Genomic DNA, 15565 nt, shown 5'->3' with positions numbered 1-15565 from the left:
ACTCCACACTCAAACCTGGCGCTTTGGGATTTGAGATTAAGATCAATGTTGTTGACCAATTAGTTCCCAATAAATGACAATATAAAAAATAAAAATAGTGAATTAATTTTCCATCGGCAAAACCTTGATGTAATACGATTCTAAATCAGATAAATACGGAAAAGCAAGCAAACCGAATATCACTTACCTTTGTGAATACAGCTGTTCTCGTTACTGGGTCGCCACACGGCCCAAGAAAACGGACCCTCACCCCCCCCCCCCCCCCCCCAAAAAAAAGGGGAAAAAAAGAAGGTGGTTATGGGTTAGTCTGACAATAAGCTAGGTCAATCTTGACTCGCCGTGAAAGACTCATACGTTGAAAAGAAAATCAACAATGACATACACATAGAGATTGTTGAGGTTAACTGATTTTATTGATGAAGTAAGCAAAGATGTGGTTAACTGGTTATTTTATTGTTTGATAAGAATCAATAATGTAAGGTTGATATTTTTGGTAGTTCGTCGATAGTTTGGTAGTTCGTCGATCCGTTGCTTTATTGATGTCTGTCTAGCTGTGTGTGTGTGTTGTGCGCCAAGCTTTTTCTGTTGCAGCTATTGTGTGTTTTTTCCTCTTTGTTTCTGTGGATTTGTTTGTTTGTTTGTAAATTTGTTTTCAATTTAATTGTTTGATCATATGTTAGTTAATCTTTTGCTACAAAATAATAATATATGAACTAGCTTCATATAATTTGGTATTGTGATGGATGTCATTTGTTCCCTTCATCTCCATGCCCCAATTGTGCCCCATTGAATAAAAATAAACTTTGAACCTTGAGCTACAGAACAGTCCATTCAGCCTATACCCACTTTCCGTTAGTGTTACCCTTATGCAAACTGAAGCGCGTACCACCTCCTGCGTAAGATGTGCAAACAGAACAGACTTCGGACGACCTCCGTTCCAGCACGGGTGGTTTATACCCGACACCCGCTTCGAGGTACCCGATACAAAGTCGGGTATTCCACTTCACCTTGAGCCAAACCGAGGACGGCATCTTCTGGATGCGTTGTCAATGTCAAGATGGGACGTTTTTGCACCAACATTGCGACGGGTACTTGTGGGAAATGGGGCACCCCACTCAAGCCTTTTCAAAACAAGAAAAGATAAGCAAGTAGGAGAGCTTAAAGTGAAATCCAAATCGACTAGGGTCACTGGGTCACTATTTCTCATGAATTTAACAAATAGGTCGTTTAATGGCACAACAGAAATATTAACAAGTCGCGTAAGGCGAAATTACTACATTTAGTCAAGCTGTGGAACTCACAGAATGAAACTGACCGCACTGCATTTTTTTTTACAATGACCGTAGTCCGCCGCTTGTGCAAAACGGAGTGAAACTGACGAGCCTGTTTAGCGCGGTAGTGGTTTCGCTGGGCTGCATAGCACGCTTTTCTGTGCCTCTCTTCGTTTTAACTTTCTGAGCGTGTTTTTAATCCAAACATATCATATCTATATGTTTTTGGAATCAGGAACCGACAAGGAATAAGATGAAATTGTTTTTAAATCGATTTCGGAAATTTAATTTTGATCATAATTTTTATATTCTTCATTTTCAGAGCTTGTTTTTAATCCAAATATAACATATGCATATGTTTTTGGAATCAGAAAATGACGAAGAATAAGATGAAATTGTTTTTGGATCGTTTAATAAAAAAATAATTTCAATAACAAGTTTCCGATTTTTAATGACCAAACTCACTCATTAGTTTTTAAGCCACCAAGCTGAAATGCAATACCAAACCCCGGCCTTTGTCGAAGATTGCTTTGCCAAAATTTCAATCAATTTAATTCAAAAATGAGGGTGTGACAGTGCCGCCTCAACTTTTACAAAAAGCCGGATATGACGTCATCAAAAGTATTTATCGAAAAAAAGAAAAAAAACATCCGGGGATATCATTCCCAGGAACTCTCATGTCAAATTTCATAAAGATCGGTCCAGTAGTTTGGTCTGAATCGCTCTACACACACACACGCACAGACAGACAGACAGACAGACACACACACACACACACACACACACACACACACACACACACACACACATACACCACGACCCTCGTCTCGATTCCCCCTCTATGTTAAAACATTTAGTCAAAACTTGACTAAATGTAAAAACAAAGAGAGAGAGAGAGAGAGAGAGAGAAAGGCCGTAGAACTTTAGAACAGGTTAAAACCAGCACGGTGTTATTACACCCCCGGTATAGGGGTGTGTATAGGTTTCGCTCGATGTGTTTGTTTGATTGTTTGTTTGTGTTCGCATATAGATCTCAAGAATGAACGGACCGATCGTCACCAAACTTGGTGAACAGGTTCTATACATTCCTGAGACGGTCCTTACAAAAATTGGGACCAGTCAAACACACGGTTAGGGAGTTATTGGTGGATTAAAATTATACAAGGACTTATAGAGGGACATCTTAATGGTCAAAGGGAAATAACCATTCTCACTCAGTCACTGCCACCAACTGAGAAGGTTATTTCCCTTTGACGGGGGTGTTTTTCCTACCTCGGAGGAATTTCTTGTTTCTTGTGAATCTGGTAAACGTATTGTGTTTAATCTCCTAGTGCATGTATGCACAAAGTGCGATATTGTTGTGCTGCACTATCAAGATTAAAGCCCATCGGGAGACTCTCATCAATTCATTACATCTCGTGAACCTGCAAGCTTTTAAAAAAACTGGGACCAGACGACTTTTCGATATCCGAAGCGACCTTGACCTTTGCGTGGGGGAGACGTCATTGATTGTGAGTGCGGAGACAGGGCCAAGGCCACGTAAAGCTGGCTGCCAGATGAGAAAAATACTCGGGCAGCGGGCTGTAAACTGGATGCATTTTGTTGCAAATCAGTAGTTGTAGGTGCAAATCTTCAGTCTGTTGTAACACTATTTAGAAAGACAAGGTGCTAAGTACAAATAAGACATAAAAGCTCACGGACTCTGAGGTCAGGTTTTGCACAACTCAGTTGAGGCCCGTGCTTGCGTTTGCCGGTGCGTGCGCGAGCGCGCGAGTGTTTCAACTGATAGTGTGTGTGTGTGTGTGTGTGTGTGTAAATGTAATTGCGCTGTAGTAATTGCGCTTTTCTGTCATTTAATAATACCCCACTGTCAATAGTAGTAGTAGCAGCAGCACTGACGTGACTTCAGTAGAAGTAGTAGTAGTACTAGTTATATAGACTGAAATAGTAGCAGAAGTAGTAGTTGCAGCAGCAGTAGTGGTGGTGGTAGTGGCGGCACTGAGTGGTGGTGGTAGTTGAAGTAGTAGTAGCTTTCCACTGGAAACAAGCGACCCGGATTTCCCAGCTATGGGGAAATAAAGTGATGAAAATAAAAATGAAATGAAAATGACTTACACAGTCTGCTCGAAATCCCTTGACACAACAGCAACCCCTTAAAGGCACAGTAAGCCTCCCGTAAACCATCACAGATACTGTCAGGCGGCAGTACAAACACCCTTCCATTTGAACGCTCACCAAACGGGAACATCCTAGGTGCTCAACGTAAAGAGCGAGCAATTTTTAAAGAATTAATTTTGCGGATTGTCTCAGAGACAATCGGACCGTCGTGCGTTTTGGCGCGGCTAGACCTAATAAATAATAAATTGACAGCGTGTTACACAAACATTCTTAAATCATAAAAGAATTCTTTTTTTTATCAAGACAAGATCAGTACAATTCGAAGCTTTGAAAATTTGAAAAAAGAAAAGCCCGGAAGCAGGGTCACGCAAGGTCGTGGTTCTCGTAGCAGACGACGGTTTATGCCTATCGCCAGTTCCTCTGAACAGTCAAAAGCCATCGCTAGAGTTCTTGTGAACCACAGCCGTTCAAGTTGTTTCGTGCATAGTCAGAGGTACATGTATGATAACGTGCTATTGCAGATAAGCTAACATCGAGTCGCATTCAAATTACTAACTGACGACTACATTGTGAAAAAGGGAAACTGGATCACACGGGTTCACGATGGCTCAGGGGTAAGATAAACCACGCAAAAATAATTTCTTTGAAAATTGCTCGCTCTTTACGGAGGGCACCTAGGGCAACAACAAAAAAAATAGTCTGTTTACGGTAACCCGACCGACCCTATTTTTTTTTTGCGCGACCCTAGACTTTTTTTTGGCATTTGGGAAGAAAAAAAAAAATCTTGGTTTTTTTGCAAAATAACGTAAAAATATGGTTTTTGGGAAAAAAAATTTAATAAAATAAAAAATCCCGACCTACCGACCCTATTTTTTTGGCCTATGTTACCGTAAACAGACCTTTTTTTTTTTTTGGCCTAGGATGTTCTCAAGCGGTGAGTGTTTAAATGAAAGGGTGTTTTACGGTACTGTGTGTAAAAGCCTGACAGTATCTGTGATGGTTTACGGGAGGCTTACTGTGCCTCAGTTTAAAATTAAAGGGTGTTTGTACTGTGTGTAAAAGCCTGACAGTGTCTGTGATGGTTTACGGGAAGCTGACTGTGCCTTTAAGTCAATCAAGGCGTTGCAAGCACATCCACAGACTGACACAGGGCGCCAACGACCAAGGCGTGCTTTCCTGGCATCACGGCAAAATTAGATCAACACCGAAGAAAAATAGAATGAATCACAGTACCTTTAATGTTCGTTGAAACTTGAAGCGAAGACACGGGATCGAGTAGAGGAATAGAAGAAACAAGAGAGCGAGAAGGAAGTGTAAAGCCTGAGTCCAAGGGAAGGCACTATGGCGGAAAAGAGAGTTATCTTTTCATGTCTTGGCGTCTCAAATCTTATTAGCCAGAAAGCGCATGCGCGTAGTCTCGACCAGCGCGTGGTGTGCTTCTTTCTGTGACAGTGTTGTACAGAGTTTTATCAATTTATGAACTGAGCTGATTTGTGACTATAATATTACCCAATGTCACACGCTTTCCTTCTTTGCCACTACTAAAGCAAACGTGTGCAAGACTGATTGTATGTTACACACATTGGAGCATGTGCAAGAACGGATTCAAACTCGAAATCGTCCCTACAAAAGCCCCAAAATGCACACACGACTTTTATTTTTCCTGCTGTTATCGTTTCTTCTCTTTACAAATTCTTCAACGCTGAGAATACTGAAAACGGCATCCCAGACGACAGTACTGTTTCCATACGCGAATTTAGCTGCCATTGGAAAGTGGCTCGCTCAGGAGGCCTGTTAGTCTGAAACTGGAAGGATTGACTTGTGAATGACGTCTCGGTGTATGTGAATGACGTCACAGTCATCGTCACAGTCTGTATCTTGTGAAGCATCGCATTCTTCATGACGTCTTTCTGTGTCTGCATCCGCGAAATGTTTGTTCATTCCGGGATCTTTGTCATCTATGTTCAGAACTCTGTCCTTATAGTCAGTTTCAGACTAACAGGCCTCCTGAGCTTTAAGGCCTGTCCAGACACTCCCGGCCGACCCTGTCCACATTTGACTTATGCTCAAAACGGCCGCAGCGTGCTATGATTGCGAAGCGTTATTTGCAGAAGAATGGCGCGTGTTCTAATTTCTATGACACAGACATAGAACGACGGAAATTTGACCAATCAGAGCAAACCAGAGCAATGACGTCAGCCGCTCGCGGCGCGGCAGTCGAATGCAACTGAACCTTCTTGTCAGGTGACTCGCTCCACTGATACCACTTTCCAAGCCGGGAAGCTAAATTCGCGTATGGAAACAGTACTGTCGTCTGGGATGCCGTTTTTACATTTAGTCAAGTTTTGACTAAATGTTTTAACATAGAGGGGGGAATCGAGACGAGGGTCGTGGTGTATGTGTGTCTGTGTGTCTGTGTGTCTGTCTGTGTGTCTGTGTGTCTGTCTGTCTGTCTGTGTGTGTGTGTGTAGAGCGATTCAGACCAAACTACTGGACCGATCTTTATGAAATTTGACATGAAAGTTCCTGGGTATAATATCCTCAGACGTTTTTTTCATTTTTTTTTTATAAATGTCTTTGATGACGTCATATCCGGCTTTTTGTGAAAGTTGAGGCGGCACTGTCACGCTCTCATTTTTCAACCAAATTGGTTGAAATTTTGGTCAAGTAATCTCCGACGAAGCCCGGACTTCGGTATTGCATTTCAGCTTGGTGGCTTAAAATTAATTAATGACTTTGGTCATTAAAAATCTGAAAATTGTAAAAAAAAAAAAAAATTAAAAAAAGATCCAAATTTACGTTCATCTTATTCTCCATCATTTTCTGATTCCAAAAACATATAAATATGTTATATTTGGATTAAAAACAAGCTCTGAAAATTAAAAATATAAAAATTATGATCAAAATTAAATTTTCGAAATCAATTTTAAAAACACTTTCATCTTATTCCTTGTCGGTTCCTGATTCCAAAAACATATAGATATGATATGTTTGGATTGAAAACACGCTCAGAAAGTTAAAACGAAGAGAGGTACAGAAAAGCGTGCTATCAGTCCTTCTCAGCGCAACTACTACCCCGCTCTTCTTGTCAATTGCACTGCCTTTGCCATGAGCGGTGGACTGACGATGCTACGAGTATACGGTCTTGCTGCGTTGCATTGCGTTCAGTTTCATTCTGTGAGTTCGACAACTACTTGACTAAATGTGGTATTTTCGCCTTACGCGACTTGTCAGTATTCTGAGCGTTGAAGAATGTGTAAAGAGAAGAAACGATAACAGCAGGAGAAATAAAAGTCGTGTGTTAATTTTTTGGCTTTTGGAGGGACGATTTTGACTTTGAATCCGTTCTTGCCATGCTCCTAAAGCGTGTAACATACAATGTTGCACACGTTTGCTTTAGTAAACGTGTGCAAGATTGTATGTTACACGCTTTGATGCCAAAATCAATTATTTTGATTATGCATTTATTTCTGAAAATGTTTACCTTCAAATACATTCAGTCACTACCTTAAACACGTATGTTTTCAATATTCATTTCAAGTGATCACGAACGTAGAAAAATGGGTATCAAAGTGTTGTTACATTTTGTTGTGCATTCTGAATAGTGTGCCAACAGGCCTTGGTCAGTCAATCACGTTTTATCTGTGTACTTCGCGAGTTTGACGGAAAAAGAATAACACCAACCCCGTTCTCCTGTATATAACTGAAAGCCACATTTTCTTCTTCATTCAATTTCTGTTTTCAAGAGCTTCGTCAACTTTCCACTTACACGACACGGTCCCTTTACCAAGCTTCAATTAAGAACCCTGAATACGAAAGGTCAAAACAAAACCATAGGTACTACTTTCACTATCGTCGTCTGCAACGAAAACCGAAAATGGCGAAACACTTTGCTACGTACACAGAGGATGAAATTTAAAAGAAAAGATCGAACCTTACACCTGTGACTAGGAAAAATTGCATAGACAGTTCCGGCGTGCGGATCTCACCACGTATACGTACATGTATCCGATGCTCAGGACCTACAGATAGGTGCATCTTGAACACACGGCCAGTACAACTGGCCTTGATACCGAACGATTCAAGGGGGGCAATCTCAGTCATCTGAAAGAGGGAAATCCAAACGCAATCCGCCTTTTTTCGATTTTATGGGCTTGGACGATAGAGAAAAATAAGAAAAGCAAAAGCTGGAGTCCAGTCTGGACGAAACTGCTATCAAGAACGCAGAATTGATTTTTGACTCACATGCGAAGCAAAACACGAGTGAGTCTATGTACTCACCCGAGTCGTCCGTCCGTCCGTCCCCCCCGTCCGGAAAACTTTAACGTTGGATATTTCTTGGACACTATTCAGTCTATCAGTACCAAATTTGGCAAGATGGTGTATGATGACAAGGCCCCAAAAAACATACATAGCATCTTGACCTTGCTTCAAGGTCAAGGTCGCAGGGGCCATAAATGTTGTCTAAAAAACAGCTATTTTTCACATTTTTCCCATTTTCTCTGAAGTTTTTGAGATTCAATACCTCACTTATATATGATATATAGGGCAAAGTAAGCCCCATCTTTTGATACCAGTTTGGTTTACCTTGCTTCAAGGTCACAGGAGCTCTTCAAAGTTGGATTGTATACATATTTTGAAGTGACCTTGACCCTGAACTATGGAAGATAACTGTTTCAAACTTAAAAATTATGTGGGGCACATGGTATGCTTTCATCATGAAACACATTTCGTCACATATGATCAAGGTCAAGGTAACTTTGACCCTTATGAAATGTGACCAAAATAAGGTAGTGAACCACTAAAAGTGACCATATCTCATGGTAGAAAGAGCCAATAAGCACGATTGTACTTACTATGTCTTGAATTAACAGCTTTGTGTTGCATGACCTTGGATGACCTTGACCTTGGGTCAAAGTCACATGTATTTTGGTAGGGAAAATGTGTAAAGCAGTTCTTAGTGTATGATGTCATTGCTAGGTTTAGTTATTTGACCTTGACCCTGAAGGTCAAGGTCATGTAACGGTCAAGGTCAAGCATGTGAGTCGTATGGGCTTTGCCCTTCTTGTTTCTGAGGTTTTTTTAGCCGTAAGTGAGGCCTTTTTGTTGGTTTCACTGCGGCCCCCAGCAGTTATGAGAAATTCGAAATGAGAAATGGCGCTTACGGCTAAAAGAAAAACTCAGAAAAAATCAATTCTGCGTTCTTGATAGCAGTTTCGTCCAGACTGGACTCCAGCTTTTGCTTTTCTTATTTTTCTCTGTCGTCCAAGCCCATAAAATCGAACAAGGCGGATTGCGTTTGGATTTCCCTCTTTCAGATGACTGAGCTAGATTGCCCCCCTTGAATCGTTCGGTATCAAGGCCAGTTGTACTGGCCGTGTGTTCAAGATGCAGATAGGTGACGCTTTGGCGATTGAGGCTTCGTCTTCAGCTCTAACACGCACGCAGACAGTCAGGCAGGTCTAATCTGCACCAGCGGTGTTGGAAGGTTTTGATTTAGAAACACTCGAATGTTACTTCGACGAGATAAACGAACCAAAAGTCAAAAGTGTGCCCCAAATTCGGAAAATATTCTTTCAAAACGGCACTGTAAAAACCATCAACAACACTGTGAGAAAATAAACAATACAAACACAACCAGTTCCCCTGTGGAACATTTCGGGTGGACTTTCCCACGACCTGACCTACAAAAATCCTCCGTGTTCGTTCGCGCTTTGCATTCAATCTGTGTTAGTGCGCCTGTGTGTTTGTGTGTTTAGCTTTCGTTGGTTAGGTATGTGCTGTTTGGTTCAAAATAAGTTTTTCTTTTTTCATTGAAAGATTCAGAAACGTTGGTTGATACTTTGTTGAATGCATTCAACCAAAAAAGACACGAAACGCATTGAATCTATCTTCTGCGCGCATGCGTGTGTAGGGTATGTGTAAAAGGGCAATTGTGTTTTTCAGTCTTGTTTTGTGCCTGTTATTTCGTCCCCAAAAACTCATTTCTGTCTTGCTATGCCTATGCTGTGAGACATAATCGCTATTACGAGTTACTCAGTGGGAATAGATGTACAGAAAAACCATAAAAACCAAAATCGGTTTATCGACTGCTGCTGTCTCCTGTGCAAGAAAACTCTCTGTCACACGACTAACTCGTAATAGCGGGTAATATATATATATACTAGATGATTACCCGCTTCGCCGGGTACCGGCTTCGCCGGAAAGAAGTAGAGCCGAATACCAGGCTGCGCCTGGGACCCGGCAAAGCCGGGTGTACGCCGGCTTTGCCGGCGCACGAAGGAAAGGAGATAAACGCGCAAAACACTGGAGACCTTCTAAAAATAGTAACGTGCAGTGACCTTCTAAAAATAGTAACGAAGTAACGGGAATATGGATTGACGCCACACGGAGGAAGGGAGATAATCGCGGCTGAAAACACTGGAGAAGATAAGGAAGAGTTACTGGTAGAGGATCCAGACCAAAAAAAACAAAATCGGTTCAGCGCGCACAGCGCTGCGCGCTGAGAGCACGTGTTGAAATATCTCATCGACCAGGTTGTGTCCAGGGTGTACCTGAATATGATCACCAAATTTGAAACAGATCCATCGAGAACCCTGGACACAACATATATATAGGGAAAAGGCTCCTAATATGAACCGGCTCCTAATATGGACCACCTCCAGTTCTGACAAACTAACGGCGCTAGAGCTCTCAAAACAATTTCACTCGCTTTATTCATCCTCTCTGGATAACTTGCACATGTCAAAACAGTTGCAGAAACACAAACCTCAAAACCGTTAGGCTTTTTCTCTTTTTTTCACTATTGGCAGCGTTCACTCTAAATTCGCCGCCTAAAACGGACTCGTTTCTGTCCACAGCCAAAGAGGTTATCACACAAAAATTGCTATAGATGACAGCTAAGACCGTAGTTGTTACATTTTAGGAGTGTTGACCCCGAGGTTTTACTGCAAACAAAAAATAATAGCAAAATATCAAAGTATGTGTGTGTCCCCTAATATGGACCACCTTCAACAAATCAAAGAAAATAAAAGCTAACGGCTATTTTCATTAATTCATTAAGAAGCTTGATAAAAAATAACCTCTAACTAGCCCTCGAGATTTCAAAAAAAATATATCAAATAGTCTTCTTTTCATGGTACATGTACATGTAGTTGATAATTTCACTTATTTTCCCTCCGTTTTTGATAAGCTTCTTTAAGTTTCCTGATGTGCTTCAAATGATGCTCTCATCAACCCGAAACAGATAAATCTAAAGCATATTTTAATTAGTCTGACTTGTACACTAAGTTGTATCATGTTATTTTGAAGTATAGGGGGCTTTTAATAGTGATTCGTGAAGGCCTCTTCACTGGTCCAAATTGGGCGTCCAGGCTCCTAATATGGACCATCTGCGATTTTTTCTTTATTTAATTTTTGCTGAATATCTATCAGAGCTAACTCACTCTAATTAGGCCTAACGGTTAACCTAAGAGAGAATGGACTACCAAACACAAAATGAAACTTCTTCGCAAAAATACAAGCTTTTTTTTATTTATTTTTTTACCTCAGGCTGCTTCAACTTTTCCTTGTTTTCTTCTTTTTTTTTCTTTTCTTTTTTTCTTTTTTTTCTTGTAAATAGGCGGTGAGCATCCTTCTTCATTGGTCTTTTTTCTTCTTTTTAACTCCAACATACTCACGAGACATGGACATTTTCTCTTTACAATGGAAATATTCCTTATATTTACAAGCTAGTTATCAGCATGAAACAAAAGGTGGTCCATTTTAGGAGCCCTTCTCCTACATTATGATGTCTGTCAGAAGTTTGAAACACTGATTTATCTGTATGCTGAGGTCCATCAGAGAAATTAACACTAAAACTCACACTTCTACGAACACAGATAGCACTTCTACACACTCAGATAAAAATATAGCTATAATCACCGACAGTGTCAACAGATACATGGCATTTTTGTTTGAGTCAGTTATCCATGCACATTACACAAAGCAGATTTTTTTTAAATGCGTGTGTGGGGGCGGGGGGGGGGTGTCTTAAAATTGGGGGTTCCATTGTACCCAGAGGGTCCCCCCCCCCCCCCCCCGGCTGTCAAAAAAAAAACCGAACAGATTCTGTCTGTGAAAACAACACAAATTGAGTGGCTGCTGACACCAGTTGATCATGTTTAAAATCAAGGATAATCCACAAATTGTTTATAAAATAGCTAAATTTCTTCAGCTTTGCCCCCCTGACCCCCCAACGAGGCATTGCCCCTATACCCCACCCTGGACCCCAGATTGTAACCCCTCCCCCCCCCCCCTTCCTCCTCCTCTGGCTTAACTGCTCCGCCCTGGGACAGGCTGATCTTTCTTAACCCAGTGTGGGATTTTCAGTGGGGCGACCACCCCCAACCCAGCGCGTCCCCGGGTGGCGGATAGGGGAACGGTCTTCAGATATGGAGATCAGCCGCTTGCGGCCGCGGACCAAACTGGCTCCGGGTGGGATCCCGGAAAATCCTCCCCCCTGTGCTCTCAGGGTAGGACGTACGGGCCATGAGCTAAGGGTGAGGTAACCCCGACAGAAAACCCCGAATGCTGAAGACGGAGGACCCGGGCCGCACGGCGCATTCTAACAAACCACGGGTACACGCACTTACGCAAATGATGACACAATCAACCAGCACAGATGGAAATGGCGCTCGCCCATTGAGGACCCCCCAGGGTGGAGCAGCGTCGGGTCCCATGCCTCAAAGGGACCCAGCCCCAACTACTGGAGGTCCCTCCCGTCCGTCTTGTCACGCCAGGGGACGCGGGAGGAAAGTGACTGGCACCACCACAACCAGGAAGAAACCCAGTCAGCAGCGACCTTTTCAGGTCATGCACTGGAACGCAGAAAGTATCCTGAACAAGAAGACAGAGTTGGAGCATATCCTGCATGAGAAGAACATCAACATCTGCTGTATTCAGGAGACGCACCTGACACCCCAAAAGTCCTTCAAAGTGAGAGGCTACCAATGCCTTAGGTCCGACAGAACAGACCGAAGCAAAGGAGGAATCCTGACCCTCATCAGGAACAACATCAATGCCTGTTTGATAGAAACGCACATGGAGGACTCCGAATATCAGGTGATTCGAATCCAGACGAAGACATCAGAATTCCATCTTGTCAACTTCTACTGCCCCAATGATAGACACCTCGCCCTTGACACGATCCCTGCAAAGGCCTCCAACTTCATCGTGGTGGGTGACTTCAACAGTCATTCACAGAGTTGGGGATATGACCACCTGGATCGGAGAGGAGAAGAGGTGGAGAACTGGCAGGACGACAAAGGTCTCATCCTTTTGAACAGTCCCTTTGACTGCCCTACATTCTACTCCAGAAGATGGCACACTACATCAACTCCTGACCTAGCCTTCTGCACGGAAGACATGCACCAGCTAACCAGCAGAGAGGTCGGAGAACAGCTAGGTGGAAGTGACCATCGGCCAGTCTTTTTGACCCTGGGCATGGAGTCCTGCACTGAAGCTTCCTTCCCACGGTGGAACTACAAAAGAGCGAACTGGTTCCTCTTTAGACACCGCACCAGCGAACTCACCAAAGACATCAGAGTCGAGGGTCGAGACATCAACATGGTGGCGAAGGACTTCAACATGAGCATCCTCAGAGCAGCGCGTGAGTCCATTCCCAGGGGTGCCAGGAGAGACTATAAGCCCTACTGGAGCAATGAATTGCAGGAACTGGATGATGATCTGGCAGACGCCAGAAGGGAAGCAGAAGTCAACCCGTCACAAAACAACAACATCCGCCTCCAGGAAGCCAAAGCCAAATTTCTCAAAAAGAAGCTACAGGCAAGACGGAGAAGCTGGCAAGAGAAAACAAGCTCTCTGAACCTTGAGAAGGATGGCAGAAAGCTCTGGAGGCTCACCAAGCAGTTGAATGATGAGAACACCAGCAGAGGAAAGATCACATTAGAAGAGAACGGGAAGGTGCTAACTGGAAAGCATGCTGCCAACCAATTTGCTGAAAGCTATGCAGCTGAGAGCAACCTCCATGTTAGCCCCGAGAAACAGAGAGAAGCAAGAAGAGAGAAAAGAGAGAGACCTGCCAGACAGTCGACAGTGGACGCCATGAGTCAACCACTCACACTCCACGAGCTGCACTCAGCTCTGAAAAAGTCAAAGGCGAAGAAGTCCCCTGGCCCAGACGGCATCACCAACGAGATGCTAACCCACCTTGGTAGTGCAGCAGAGAACAAGCTACTCGAGGTCTTCAACAGCAGCTGGCAAGAAGGATCGCTACCACAACTCTGGCGAGAAGCGATCATGATCCCCATCTTAAAAAAAGGGAAGGATCCAAAGAAGGCCACCAGCTATCGCCCAATCAGCCTCACCAGCTGTGTTGTGAAGACCCTGGAGAGAATTGTGAACGAGCGCCTCAGGTGGTACCTGGAATCCAGGAACCTCCTCGCCCCTGAGCAAGCTGGATTCCGACAGTTCCGCAGCACTGAAGATCAGGTCACTTACCTGGCGCAAGAAGTTGAAGATGCCTTTCAGGAACAGAAGCTGGTCTTCGTCACCTGGATAGATCTTCAGAAGGCCTTTGACAAGGTCTGGAAAGATGGACTCCTTGTAAAACTGCTGAGGAAAGGCGTGTCCAGCAACATGTACCAGTGGATTCGCTCTTACCTCTATAACCGCAGGGCAAGAGTTAACGTCGACCAGACCAAAAGCAAGAAGTTCCTCCTTCGTCATGGCGTCCCTCAGGGCGGAGTCCTCTCCCCCACACTCTTCCTTCTCTTCATCGACGATCTGGTGTCTGAGATGCCCAAGGGGATCAAAGCTGCTCTCTACGCAGACGACCTTGTGATCTGGTGCAAGGAGGAGCACGCAAGTACTGCCACCTACAGAATGCAGCAAGCGGCAGATAGGCTGAACGCATGGGCAGAAGATTGGTGCGTCTCCATCAACAAGGAGAAATCCTCCACCACCCTATTCACACTGTCGCCAAAGCAGAAAGCCGGAACCATTAAGCTTGGTGGAACTCCTCTGAGAGAGGATGAAGAAGCAACGTACCTTGGTGTCACCTTTGATAGGCGGCAGACCTGGAAACCACACATTGCACAGGCAGAGACGAAGGCCCGGCGCAAGCTAGCCATACTCAGGAAGCTGGCAGGTACCACCTGGGGAGCGAACGAGAAGATACTGAAGACAGTATACCAGGGAACAATCAGACCCCACCTCGAGTACGGCTCCACAGCGTGGTCAACCTCAGCCAAGACAAACCTGCAGACCCTTGACCGTGTGCAAAACCAGGCCCTCCGACTCATCACTGGTGCAATGAAATCCACGCCCATCAAGGAAATGGAGAAGCTTACCACCATCCAACCCCTCTGTCAGAGAAGAGAAGCCAAGACTATGGTACAGGCCGAGAAGCTCAAGTGCCTACCCGACCACCCCATGAAGCACAGACTGAGCAACCTCACCAAGAACCGGCTTAAACGGAGCAGTTTTGTACACGAGAGCAAGAGACTTTCCCGACAGTACAGGGAAGTCCTTCCACAGAACACTCTACCTCTGACTCAAGAAGAAGAGGAAACCCCCAAGGCAACAGAGAAACCAGGCATCCAGATCTGCACCAGTGTTCCACATGTTACCTCAGGAGAAGATCAGAATGACACAGCTCGACAGGCACTCACCTTAGCCCTGATCGACGAACAGTACCCAAAAGAGGCGTGGATCCATGTATACACCGATGGATCAGCAACTAACGCCGTGCTCAATGGAGGTGCAGGCATTCTCATCCAGTTCCCTGGGGGACATACAGCTACATCCAGCGTTGCCACTGGCAAACACTGCACAAACTATAAAGCAGAAGCAGAAGCTCTCATGCAGGCCGCCTCCTTCGTTCAGGACTCCGCAGACCCTTGCTACCAAGTTGTCTTCCTCTCGGACGCCCTTTCAGTCCTTCAGGCCCTAGAGAACGACAAACTCCCACAGCTGGCCAAAGCATTACAGATGGTCAGACAAACCAGAAGAGTTGTCCTCCAGTGGATACCAGCACACTGTGGGATACCAGGAAATGAAAGGGCAGATGAGCTGGCAAAAGAAGGAGCCGTGGAAGACCAACCTGAAAACAGTGTCAGCTTTAGTGAGCAGAAGACAATCATCAAGGCATTGATGAGGCCAAGGACAAACAGAGA

The 15565-nt window shown here is 44.0% G+C and overlaps 1 protein-coding gene and 1 long non-coding RNA gene across 2 annotated transcripts in view; one reads left to right on the top strand and one right to left on the bottom strand.

Annotated features, from left to right (window-relative positions):
* LOC138958740 (pantetheinase-like) overlaps window positions 1-4754 on the bottom strand; it is a 44616-nt gene extending 39862 nt beyond the window's left edge. The window contains exon 1 of the mRNA XM_070330015.1: window positions 4623-4754. The gene's annotated coding sequence lies outside the window, so the exon portion shown is untranslated. The remainder of the gene's footprint in view (window positions 1-4622) is intronic.
* The window catches only part of LOC138958758 (uncharacterized), a 381866-nt gene that overhangs the window by 171487 nt on the left and 194814 nt on the right, over window positions 1-15565 (top strand). The window lies entirely within an intron of this gene.

The sequence above is a fragment of the Littorina saxatilis genome, linkage group LG2 (assembly GCF_037325665.1).
Source record: "Littorina saxatilis isolate snail1 linkage group LG2, US_GU_Lsax_2.0, whole genome shotgun sequence".
Taxonomy (NCBI): Eukaryota; Metazoa; Mollusca; class Gastropoda; order Littorinimorpha; family Littorinidae; genus Littorina; species Littorina saxatilis.
This window is presented reverse-complemented; position numbering and strand designations above follow the sequence as displayed.